We start from the raw sequence: 13,724 nt of genomic DNA, 5'->3' as shown, positions 1-13,724 counted from the left end.
ATATAGGTGCAGGTGCATGTAGAGAGAGTTGAGTAAGCGTCTTTTTGCACGGTTTGGAGTGATGAGGTAACCTGAGGAGCAAGTTTTAACAAATTCATGTTAACAAGAGAAAAAAGCTTTGACTCCTCACTTAAAGCATTCATGATTTAAATGCATTTAAGCAGATGAGTTGAAATTTTGAAATGTGACATTGCATATATGGTTGTGCTTGTGTGAGTTCTTCATTTATAATATTTTTAGAATTTCAGTCATTTATAACTCCTTCATTTATTCTGTCGCAATTTCTATTATTCATGTATGTGAGTGTCCATGTAGAATTACTTGATTTCTTCGTATAACCATTCATTGAGTGGTTATTCAGTCTCTATATTGTTTCAAGTGGTGTTTTTAATTTGCTATTGGGAGCCCTTAAGTTTTATCAGTACTTGCCAGACCTGGTCTAGACAAAAGTCTGGTGTGATGCAGGTACTTTTTTACTCCCTTTAATGTTTTATTTTTGTCATAGCCAGCTCTCCTGGTATAAAGTGTTTGTTATTTGGTACGTTTGTCACTATTAGGCAAGTGCAAATGACATTTTATGTGATTCCAGTTCCTAATTTTGACTCATTGTTGCTCGATGTTGCTATTGCATCATTGTCACTATCTGCCAATCAAGTAGCTGTTCTTTGATTACCTCACCCTTAAGCCCAATCTGATTTTTGTAACCTTGAAGATTCAATCAAAAGAGAGGGACTCGAAGAAGGGCTTTAGAAAGGGATGGATTTTTTTTCTTATTTGAGAGTCCTACTCCCGGTCCTCCTTGCAAGTTCAAAATCCATTGATGTCTTTTCGATTTGAGTGTTTATTAAAGTTTAAACTTAATATCAGCCGTTTTGTGTGCACATTTTTGAAATAATACAGCATTTCTCTCTAGTATGTAATGCCCTAAATATTATGTTTAATATTTTTATGATAAGACATTGAAGAAACTTATCTCACCTCAGCCACGCCGAAGCCGGTCTTGCTCGCCCTAAAAGTGAGAGTTCCAGCTATGACTTCCACTTCTCAAAGTACTTTGTTGCAACAAAGAACATTTGCAGAACTGCAGTTTTTGGTGCTGGGATGGCATGCTTCGAACATGCCAAAGAATTTCTCTGCTGATTTGCTTAGTTGGTTATTTTAACTTCCACGAAAGATGCACTTCATTTTACACTGCTACCCCTTGAAACCCCTCTCTCCTTTCCTCCACTTTACTCCAATCCACCGGTCCCAATTTTAATTAGAATTGTGCTGATTTCCTCTGGTTGAAATGTTTCTTTATTGACTTCTTGTTTTGTGTATCAACCAATTTGTTTGCTTGGTTTCCATTTTTTTCTTTGGATGAATAACTCTTGGTCAAAAATACTTAACTGCAAAATTAATACAGCTTAAACAAAATTGAAAATACATGTATTGAGGGTTTTCCCGCAGAACGTATCGAGAATTTGAAAAACAAATAAATGTGAGACTTTTTGTGGAGAACCTCTGGCGTCTCTTGCTGGTTAATTGGAATAACTGCAAAGTAGAGGATGCATTCCAAAACAAACAACCGAATTCTAAAACAAACTACATTAAAGCTAAGCAAAAACGCTACAAAGGCTTCACCTTTTAAACCTGATTTAGCTTACTTTTTAAGCAACTTGAACATTGACACTGCTAGAATCAACCAATTTTTGTACATTTTCTATTATTCCATTATATGGGCTGCAGCACAGGGCTTGATTTTGCAATTCCTCTAGCCTCTGGTCACAGAGGCCCGAATTGCCTGAAAACAGTGACGATAATATAATTTAGTGACGCATTACAGTAGACATGAATGATTAAAAAAAATCACTGCTCATACTCCAACATTGGAGGGACAGTTTGTTCCAGATGTTAGAGGGTCCATGTATACAAGTCAAGTGACCACCCTGTGGATATGAACATATTGATTATTGCATCATAATATGTCCTGCTACTCTGACCAAAGCTGTAATGGAAATATTGATGAATAATTGATTGTTTTTGTAATGGCTGAATTTGTATTTGTGGGTAAAAACATGCATTGGGTTTATTATCTCTCATTCATGCTGTACCACACTTTGTGACCAACAATTACTTCAAAAGTGTTCCCTTTGATATTAAAATGAAACATTTTGTTTGGGTAGTCGGTACACAGTCGTCTTTTGTGCTCACTTTCATTCAACGCGACCCGGAGTCGAAAACGGCGGGGGAAGTCATCAGCTCGGCGTTTCAACCAGTCATTGACATCATTCCCCGCAAACCCAATTAGCTGTATCGTAGTATCATTCCACGTAGAAGGCATTGCCCGAGTGTGAAAGTATAAATATTTATGGCCTCCGTTCACTGGTGAGGTGACAAATAGACGGGATTAGCAAGTCTAATGCTTTGCAGCGCTGCAGAAAAACAGATTGAAGAATATTGGCCGAGTGTTACTAGCAGGTTTTGCAGAGAGGCCTGTTTGCCTTATGAAAAGCGCAATAGCCGCAGGTGGAAGCGAAACTGCATCGCATAACATTCCTCCCTCTCTTGTTCTCATCACATCCTGCAAAACTTTTAATGAGTCATAATCTGCGCGTGGCAGTGATTAGATTTAATGAGACGCTGACAACCTTGGCTTACACAAGTCAGCTGCGGCAGAGCCGCGTACTTCAATTCAGATGCAAGTGAATAGAAGATGAAAAGAGCTGTTGGTTTATTTTCTTTTTTTAACTCGATTTCAAACAAGGCCGTTTGAGTGGAGTGGGGTCGGCACTTTCATATTGCGATCCCATAGCCGAAATTGGTTCTTGAAACTCCCGGGGGGGTCCAAGCACCTCCAGGATTTGAAAGCGGGTTGAGAAGGTAGAACGGGAGCCGTAAAGGGTGTATCCAGGTAGCAGAGACGTGAAAGACAAAAGCAACTGTAACTGAAGAAGTTATAAACAGCGTATTATCATAAGCAGTGTTGGGCGTGTTACTGAAACACACTAATCAGTTACTAGTTACTTAATTTCAAAAGTAATTCAGTTACCCCACAAACTACTTAATCTGAAAGTAACTATCTAGTATGAACTGGCATCGAAGCTGAGACCCTTATTTTGCTTTAAAACAGCCACATAATAAAATGAATAAAAGAAAGTGTGCACACTAACCCATGGAAGTAGTGAACCCTTCATATTTTGTAGAATCGTGAACGCTCGTAAATGCAGACCTAGCCTAGACACTCCATATCCATGTTGTCTCTGTGCTTCAAACTAATCAAAGATCTCCTCTAGTTCTGGGTACCGTCTAAAATGTTTATTTTTTCTCCAGGCATAATTCATTGCAAAAATAATTGTTCAAATCTAATGGCCAAAAATTGGCACACTTTTAATGAAATTCTATGCTCATGTTTGCCCCGTTGATTTCCCATTAGTTTGTTTGATTGCACTGCCTACCATTCACTATGGATGGAACACAACCAAATAAGTGCAAAAAGCTGACTTACTGATTTTCATATTTTATTTCACAGTTGTAAATTTGGCTATTTCTAGTATACACCGTAGGGAGAACATCTTCATAATGAGAAATGCAGTGTGCCTTGTACTGACGGGGCCACCATAATTGTATTCAGTTGTATTTTGTAGGTAAATATACACACCCTTCAGGACTTGTCTCCACCGGGTTAAGGAATGCATGTGACAATGTAAGTGAAGCAAAAGTACTTAACTATCAGAGGATAATGCAAATAGTGATCTGCGTTTGAAAAGTAGCAGAGTAACGTAGTAACGTACTAAATAGTAGCGACAGTAGAGTTTCAAAATGTTATCAATAAAGTGTTACAGTACTTGTTACTGAGAAAGGTAGTTCTTATGTAGCACATTAGTCCCAAGACTGAATACAGGAGGAGCAACTAAAATCTATTTAAAAACACATTAAAAATATAATACTGTAAAAAAATAACAACTAAAATGGTCAGAGTCTACTACTTTAAATTGTTTTGTATCATTTTACCAGAAAAATAAGTAACATATAGTAAAATATAAAATCAAAGCTATCTTTTATGGCAAATAGTGATTCTGACAGTATTCTTCTTCTGATTTTATTGAAACAAAAACCTGACATATCAGATTGATTTTATAATTTAAAGGACATTTTCTCATTTTACCAGCATAATAAATTACAAATACAATGAAATATATACAGTAATACTTAAAACAGGCAATATAACCCCTTTAATGGGGTAGTTGCTTTTACCTGTAACAAATAAAAAACCACCACGCAAATTATATATTTAATTATTATTATTATTATTATTGCAATGAGATTAGACATGGAACTCCAGGGTAAACACATAATAAAGACTTTAAAGAGAAAACAAGATAAAAGACTGTCAGGTTAAAAATGGCAAACATATTTACACAATTCAACAGCAAACACACTGGAGATCAAAATTAGAGAAAAACCTATAAAAAGTTAAATAATTTTGAAATAATCCCATCTTCACTGCTCAACAGTTTGAAGACATTTTCTTGTGTTTATAGCATGCTACTGGGACAAGTTTTCCACTAAATGGAAAATACATTTCAACAAATATACAGGAATATTGCCAAAAATGAACTGATCAAAACTAGAAAACATGTTTTGGTGCTTTCCACTAAATGGTGCTAATCGAGCACATGGTGCTAATTTCTTTGATTACCTGTTAACCCCTATTTTTCACTGACCTTGCAAGAAGGCGGGCTGTTCTAAAGTGACTGAAAACATCCAGCAGCAGGTAGTCCAGATGAAAACAAAATGGATGTCATTCTGTCATAGCAAGACAAGTTGGTTGTTCCAAATCTGTGATTTCATAAATATTGAATCTTTACCAAACTACAAACTCATTCAAGTCGCCCAAGAAGGCTGGTCATTCACAGAAAACAAATGCAAGAGAGGACAGGTCACTGCGGAGGTTGTCATTTGGAAATCGTGTCCACACCTTAGCTGGAATTTCTCACCAGTCAAGTGCTGAAGATGGTAAGTATATGTCTCGCTGTTTAAGAGTATTTGGACTTAAGGGCATTACTGCAGAGACCAAACCTCTCCTAAGCAAAAAAAGTCAAAAAGCTAGATTTATCTTTGTTCAGGAGCATGTTGTGTTGACAGAGAAGAACTGGTCCAGAGTTCACATCACTGAGGAATTATTCATATGGGTCTGTTGGGAAGCATTATGTTCAGCGACACATTGGAGAAACGCTAAACCCAAAGTGTGTCAAGAAAAAAAAGTAAGTGAAAGGTAAAGGAGGAAGAGTTATGGTGTGGGGCATGTTTTCTTCAGCAGGAGTTGGCCTCTTGTTCACCTACATGGCCAAGTGAAAGCAAATGTGTGTCTTAACCTTCTTCAACATCACATGGTTCCTTATTTGCGTTCATTGCCCAATCAGCCTGCAGTCTTCATGCAGGACAATGCTCTATGTCACACAGCAAAATGGGAAAATAATTTCCCTAAGGCTGAAAAAAATGATTTAATGTTATGGCCTGCCCAGAGTCCTGATCTCAACCCAATAGAGAACCTCTGTAAATTCCCTAGTTATGGTTAGGAAACCCACTACAATCACCGAACTGTGGAGGAGGCTGGAGGAAGAATGGACCAAAATCACACAAGAGCAGTGTGAGAGACTAGTGCTCCACTGTGGCCGCAGATGTAATCGAATAGAATATAGAATAGAATACAGTGTACCTTTATTGTCGTTGTTACAAAATGGGTCAACATATTGTGACAACAAAATTGGGCATGACACTCCAGTTTCACACATTTACATTGAGGTAAAGAAACCAAGAAGATAAGGAACAGAGAAGATAAGGTTATAAAACAAGGAGGATAAGGTTATAGTTATAATTTACACAATATATACACAAAGAAATGATGGCATGTAGGATGTTACATACAGTTGGTATCGTAAGGGTTTGTGCAATATGCATTTTGTGCAAAAATAGTCGACATTGTGCAACATTGTGTACTAGATTCATTCACAGCGAAGGCCTTTACACTTTTTACTAAATGCTGACTGTTGTAAACTTCAGAATATTGTTTATACCAAAGTAATTGTTGTTAAATTTTGATCAGTGCATTTTAGGCAAATTGCAACCCAGAAATCTATCGCATATTCATAGCAGGTACTGATTATAAATATCCTACTGTGCATTAACCGTCTCACTTCAATGAAATACTAACTTTTGAGTCTTGTCTTTTTATCTGTTTCCGTCTGAGTGTAATAATGTGTGCTCATGGGAGCTCCAAGCTTGAGAAAACGGGCCTTTGTCAGCCCGCCACTGACGAAGAGGGTCTTGGTGGGCCGATTGCCGCGTCTTTGTCCGTAATGAGCTCTCTAGCGCTTAGTGAAGGCTTTTGACGTCGGGATTTTTTCTTGTCCTTGCTCGAGGTCAAGACTGAAAGAGGCGTTTTCATTACCCAGCAGGTGACTTAGATTCACTGACACTGCTCTCAACTGGTTTAAATTCGTCCTGCGGGACAAAATGATTAGCTGTCGTGGGAATTACATGCTAACAGAAAACGCACACTTTGAATGTTGGCTGCAAGACATCAGTTGTCTTTTATAATCACCACTTCCAAACATTAATTTTCACTTTTTAGCCAAACTATTCACTTAAGCTTATGCCCAAAATGAACAGGGGTGTTCTAGACCAGACCTGGGCACTCCAGTCCTCGATGGCCGCATGCTCTGCATGGTTTTCGATATCTCTACTCGGGTGATAGAAATTATCAGATCATTAGCAAGCTGCCAGGAGCTTGGAATTACTTCTATTAGAGCAGCGTAACCTCAAAAATCAGGCAGGACATGTGGTCCTTGACGACCGGAATGCTTAGGCCTGTCCTATACAGTTGCTGTAGAATTATATAGACACAAGTATTCAACTCTGCATTACCTACTCATACCAGAGGTGGGCCATTAGGTCCTGCAAAGCCTTCTCTGCAGGCCTGAAAATAAATCTGGATCACGTAGAGTAATTTGGGTAGTAAACAAATTATTTTAAACAATACTTTATAGACCAGTTAAATTAAAAAAGCCGAGTTCATTCTTTTCAAAACTCGTCTCCCCTTTTTGGAGCACCGTGTATGTTTTTAGATCATTCTATCAGGAAAAACGGATGAAGAATCTTTTTTTTTTCTTTTAACCGTTCAATGTACTTTAATCAAGACACACACACTCTCAGATTTATGGAGTTTTCTTTACTAATCATCTATGGGAGAAACTTGAACAGAGCACAAAACAAATCAAGATGAAGAAAATAAAACAAAGAAAGATCGACGTTTGAATCTTAACTGGCACCAAAGACAGAAAACAATCATGGCTTAATTCTTATGTTATTGTAACTTGATAGAATTACCCCTGAACGTCACAGTAATGCCAATGTCTAGTAACTTGAGATAGACTGTGGTTATGGTTGGATGAAAGTGAAGGCCCGGTCTAATTGTCCTCGGCGGTCGAGCGGTGAGGGACCCTAAGGCTTGTGACGCGGTCCGGACGAGGACCATGGAATGATGTGTTTTGAAGCCCCCGTTGACTGTGGGTGGCTGGAGGCTTCTTTAAGGTCACTGTCTCGATCAGGCTTGGGCGCTGGCCACCGAGGTTCTCTGGTTGCTTGTCAAGCTGGGACTGAGTCAGAACCCTTTTGGTTGCGTGCAGACCAAGATTTTCCCCTATGCTGCTTCTTAAGCTGGCTCTAGAGAACTCTTATTTTTGCTTCTTGTTAGGTCGCTGGCTTTTTCCAACTGAATTGCGAGGTGTGAGGAGCCCTGGGTCCCGGCTCCGGTCTGGCCGGCCCCTTAAGGGAGAGTTGTCAAGGCGACCTTTGATGTACACATTCAGGATAACCAACCCATTCTCACTTAGTTTCTGCCAGATAATAAAAGCAATGTAATTGAACTAAAAACACAGTATTCAAATGGCGTTTTGACATTCTTTGATCATTTTCTGACATTGCAAAACGGAATCCTGACCCAACGTTTAATGCACTAACATGTATATTTTGTCCATTATTAAAATAGATCACTGAGTATGTTGTCACCATAACATTAGTTTGACAGCTATATTATGTTTATTAGTTAATCAACACAACATAACTTCAATAATAACATTACTCATTTAGTCAATATAAATGCACTTATTTTCATCCATGTATTTGATTGAAGTATTTACTTGATGTATCCTTTCATATCAGTACTTTCCCAAAAATGGTCTTCCAATGAGTCATCTTCAAATTGTAGCTGCAACCATTTTAACAAAGGGCTCTTGAATAAGATGTGACTTCCTTTCATTGCCTGTGCAGTTTCATGTTCCATTTTTCAGATCCACACCCTTTTCTTTTTTAAACTTTGGTTAACAAACTTGGGAAGGCACTTCCCATCGACTGGTCCTGAGTACTTATTTTGAAACATTGCAATAAACTGCAACTGCAATGCTTCTCTCCAGCTATACTTTTCAAAGTACGGATACCTGGGATGGTCTCGGAAAAAAACACCACAATATCTTTAGCCTTCATTGAATACTGACTAAATAATTTCTAATTGTCTGACAGCTTCCTTTCTATGCTTTTCCCCTTGTTGGACTGCTACCAGATGTCTCATCTCATCTCATTAGCCGTACCGCTTATCCTCATCAGGGTCGCAGGGGGACTGGAGCCCATCCCAGCCATCTCCGGGCAGTGGGCAGGGGACACCCTGAACTGGTTGCCAGCCAATCGCAGGGCACACAGGGACAGACAACTCATTCGCTCATTCACACCTAGGGACAATTCGGACCGGCCAATTCACCTGAAATGCAAGGTTTTTTGGAATGTGGGAGGAAACCGGAGTGCCCAGAGGAAACCCACGCAAGCACAGGGAGAACATACAAACTCTGCACAGGAAGTCTGGAGCTGGATTTGAACCCACGACAGGTTCCCATGACATAACTGTGCCGCACAAGCGCTAACCACTGCCCCGCCGTGCTGCCCGCTACCAGATGTGTGATTATATATTTAAGCAGTTTACCAAACACATTTAAGACATTACTTATTGCCAGCGTCAGAAATCTACTCAAAGGGCCCTGAGTAGAGGTTAGATCTCCGGCCTGAACCCGAACCCGACCCTAAAGTTGCGTCAGGGCTCAAATGTCAATCATTAACGCAAGCTCAAGCTGGGCCGGGCTTCTCTGTTGCGTTTTTTTTTTTTAATCAGTGATGTGTCGTCCGGCGATAAAAGTACGTGTGCTCAGCTACCTGGTCTGTAATCATCTCGTTCTCCGAATAACCAAAGCTGCAAAGGGTGGCTAAGCCCCGAGAACAGCGACATAATGGTGGACCCATTCATTGCCTCTCCATGACGCTCCGTGGAGTGCTTGAAGTGTTTCGAGAGATATGCAATACAGTCCTCAGATTTCCTGGCGGGTCCAAGGCTTCAAAAGATGCGTTGGCCCTTACTGCACAGGCTACGGATTAGCATTGTCTGCAATGCGCACTTTACGGCCGTGACGACACGAAGTCGTAACATTACCCTGTGGCTGTGTTTAGATGTGTTCTGTGGTTCCTTTACTCTGTCGAACAGTGCCAGGAAGCCCGGCGTGTCTACTCGGCAGCCAAAGTCACACTTTTTTCCTCCTTCGTCCTCACGAATAAAATATGCAAATTCGAGGGGTTTTCAAATCAAGTGAATTTGTCGGGTTTAGGCTGGGCCTTATTACCCGTAGGGCTGGATTTTTTTAGGCCAGATCCTACCTCTGGCTGTTGGTTCAGCCAATCAGATTCTGAGTTGGCGAAAATGTCCCATTTTTGTAATGATCGAGTATTTTTACTTCAATTTATGGCTAAATTATTCTCTCATTAGAAAAAAAATAATCAATTGACCCAATTGTCACAAAATTTTGCTCATTAAATTTTTTTTAATTATATGTTTACTGGATTTCCCAACAAAAATATACTGTCATAGCAAAAATATGATCCTCTTATTCCATTGTCACAAAATGCCATTTATTTTAGATTTTTTTTCTTGATATAAAATTATATTTTTCTTAATTTTATAACTCATTTTAATTCCTTTTTCCGTGGAAAAGAAATCTTACTCCATTGTCTGAAAATGTTACTTATTTTATTTTCAAGTTAACAATATTATTTTACTGACGTTTAAAAATATTTAGTTTTTTTTCTCTTTTATCACATATTATAGGATTTTGTTTATTTACTTATTTTCTTATTATCATGGTCGAAAATATTATTTCAAGGTGTGTGTTATTCGACCACTAGATGCAATTGTATTAAAAAAACGCTCTTGGATATCTTGCTCATTTCATGTTTTTATTTATTTTTTCGTTTCGGCATGTTGTTTATTTTAAGTGGGCTTTTAAATTTTTTTTTTTTTTTTTTTAAACATTTTTTAAATTAAATTGTAGTTTAAAATGGGCAAATTACTTGTATTTTAGCATTTTATAACATGTTTTGAGTATAGGCAGGGAAACTGAAATGATGGGAAAATCTGTCTGAGTGAATTTGGGGAGATTTATCAAACTACCCAAAATTAACTATTAGAGTATTAAATATAAATCTGAATATAAATAATTAACTTTTAGAATTAAATTTACTATAATAAACCATTAACCAGGTATTTTAGAAAAACTACAGTGTCAGTCAAAATGGGGGTGAGAGGCCTGTAAAAATCATTAAAAAAGCTTTATTACTAAACTCAACCTAATGGATATAAAAGGACAAACCTTCAGGGGGAAATTGTTGTTTATTGACCAATAAAGAGTGAAGTTGTTGATCCTTCCACATGAAACAAAGCAATAAAAGAATAATAGTTTGCTGAGTGGAAGGGTTGTGCCCTTTATTGTGTCATCGCCCATAGGGCGGACTTGCTGGAATACTACAGTTCCCCGGACGATGCAAGTTATTCATTACCAAATGGTTTTTAATCACTTCTTTATTTTTAATGATGACTTTTGAAATTTAAAAGGGCACTTTGTGATGCATCCCTACAAACAAATAACTGTATATATGGCCTTTTTTATTCTGATTACAAGAGCAAAGTTGGAGCGCCTCAACTCAAGCGTTGTTGTCAAGTCATATTTATTTGTATAGCTCTTGATCACAAAGAGTCTCAAAGGGCTGCTCAGACCACAGACTATTGCAAACTACAGACTATTATTACACCATCCCCTGATCTAAAACCTACATGAGGGCAAGGAAAAACTCAAAAACCTCAGCATGAGGATGATGAAGAAACTTTGAGAAGGGACCGCACATGAGGTCATCCCCCTTCCAGGATGACATTGTCAACATGAAAATATAGGTCGTAGCTATAGAATATAGTGCAAAAAAAAAAATCAGCTTGATTAATTGCAGATTTAAAATGGTGTATGTATATTTTACAGCTGTTGCAAGGCACGTTGTCATAGGACTCACTTGCGGAAGAGCTGGTGGCGCAGGAGGGAAGTATTCTAGCTTACCATCTTAGAAAACTTGCTGATCATGTATCAGGGATCCGAATTAATTAATGCTTGTAAAACTGCGGATGACATTCCAATTTTGAACATTTTGTTAAATAATTCAAGGGGTTGATTGACCACTGATAATACTGGAGTGTAATATTGTTTGAATTTATGTGTGGAAAATGTGTTTACTGCTATACAACACATGGTTAATTTTTGTAAAATGAAATGAAATGATCTGCATTTATATAGCGCTTTTCAAGTCAAGACTTCCCAAAGCGCTTTACAGTGTGCTTCACATATCCCAATAGCGGCCGTGCAGCCATGTAAGGCGCTAACAACCTGCTTATTGGGGGCATTAGGGGTTCAGTGTCTTACCCAAGGACACTTCGACAAGTAACACGGTGCGACCGGTGAAGACAGCACTACTTCCCCATTTTCCTTCACTTTATAACTATCTTTTTTAGAGTTTATAATCATGGGTAACAAAACACACTATATCTCAATAAAATAAGATATGGTCCCTCTTAAACATCATTGCGGATTTAAAAAAATGCACATTGATCTGATAGCTTATGTTTTTTTTGTTTGGGACGCTGTGTAATATTTGACCACTAGATATCCCTGTATTGTACAGTGCAACCAAAAACGAGTGCTACAACGCACAAGGAAGAATACAAATTACAGAGAGTCCTTACACGGTCCTTTTTGACCTCATAATTTTTTGGGGCCACCCTTTCACGAGGTTTTTTTGGTATTTGATGGGGGACAATTCTGCTAGCTCCCTTTTTGTCAGACGTGTCCAAAATCCGCCCCGAGGGCCAGTTACGGCCCATGATCAAATTTTTACTAGCCCACGGTCCCTGTCATAACACGAATATGTGACCAGCCAGTAATGTTGACCACACTAAAAAATAAATTAGTCCAAAAAAAGAAAAGAAAAAAAAAAAGAAAAAAAAATCGCCATTTCACTGGATGATGGCAGTAGCCCTATGCCACCTTGCCCGTGGCTCTATGTGAGAATTTAAGCCCACCCCAATTCTGGCACCTCCAAGACAAGGGAAAAGCACACAGCCCCGCGTTGCAGAAGTACTGGGTTCAAGTCCCGCTACCGCAGCCTCCCGTGTGGAGTTTGCATGTTCTGTGCCTGCGTGGGTTTCCTCCGGGCACTCTGGTTTTCCTTCCACATTCTAAAAAAACATGCATCAGGTTCATTGGCCGAATTGTCCCTAGGTGTGAATGAGCGAGTTTATTATGCTTTAAAGTGTGTCTAACATTCGCTGTGCTGCATTGCTATTCCACTTTTGGAAGGGAGAACTCCGCAGCGGCGTTTTAAAAAAAACTGGATACAAAATGGCGGCGTCGCCGGGACGTTTTGGATATACTTCACTTTTTGTTTTTTATTTATATTTTTCACTCGAACTTTTTATCGGACATGGGTCGACTTCCGAGTTGAAATGTGCCCAGAACTGTACCTGCGAAGGGGATTCGGTGGACTGCATTAATGTGGGAGCACTGCCAGAAGATCTGCCTGTCAGGACGATATCCTTGTAAGTGAATCACTCCATTCCTATTTAATAGTTTAATTCCTTTTATAAACATTCGTATTATACTTGAATTACACATGCACATTTCCCAACTGTTGCATGGCAAAGTGAGATTTCAATTAAGCAAGAGCACCTGTTATCAAGTTATGGACTAATTTACTCCAACTTTTAAAAACCCAGTTTTAAACATTTTTCAACGTGAGGATGAACGCAATTGTTCACAATAGGACATTTAGGAGCATATTTAGCACTGCTGGGTATATTCCTCCATTGCATCATCTCGAAATGCTGTCACGTCTGATAAATGATGCAAGTTGCAGGACATGTAATATACCAGGGGTCACCAACGTGGTGCTCGTGAGCACCAGGTAGACCCCAGAGAACCCCCAAGTAGCCTTCAAACTTTTTCTGAATATTTGGCTCACAAGCGTTGGCGATTTTTCTCATCAATTTGATTTCCTTATATACAAGATCCGGCAGCACGGCGGAACAGCGGTTAGCGCTAGTGCGGCACAGTTCTGAGGTCATGAGACCGAACCTTCTGTGTAGAGTTTGCATGTTCTCCCCGTGCTTGCGTGGGTTTTCTCCGGGCACTGCGGTTTCCTCCCACATTCCAAAAACATGCATGTCAGGTTAATTGGCCGGTCCAAATTGTCCCTAGGTGTGAATGAGCGAGCAAATTGTCTGTCTCTGTGTGCCCTGCGACTGGCTGGCAACCAGTTTAGGGTGTCCC

General features: G+C 39.1%; 1 protein-coding gene across 1 annotated transcript in view; it reads right to left on the bottom strand.

Moving 5' to 3' along the window:
• Positions 1–10,723: 10,723 nt before the first annotated feature.
• Positions 10,724–13,724, bottom strand: part of LOC148364523 (sorting nexin-6) — a 22,913-nt gene continuing 19,912 nt past the window's right edge. The window contains exon 16 of the mRNA XM_088338663.1: positions 10,724–12,975. The gene's annotated coding sequence lies outside the window, so the exon portion shown is untranslated. The remainder of the gene's footprint in view (positions 12,976–13,724) is intronic.

Source organism: Urocampus carinirostris, chromosome 6 (assembly GCF_059441175.1).
Source record: "Urocampus carinirostris isolate Australia breed hairy pipefish chromosome 6, RoL_Ucar_1.0, whole genome shotgun sequence".
NCBI lineage: Eukaryota > Metazoa > Chordata > Actinopteri > Syngnathiformes > Syngnathidae > Urocampus > Urocampus carinirostris.
The sequence above is the reverse complement of the archived record's forward strand: the minus strand, read 5'-3'. Positions and strand labels throughout refer to the sequence as shown.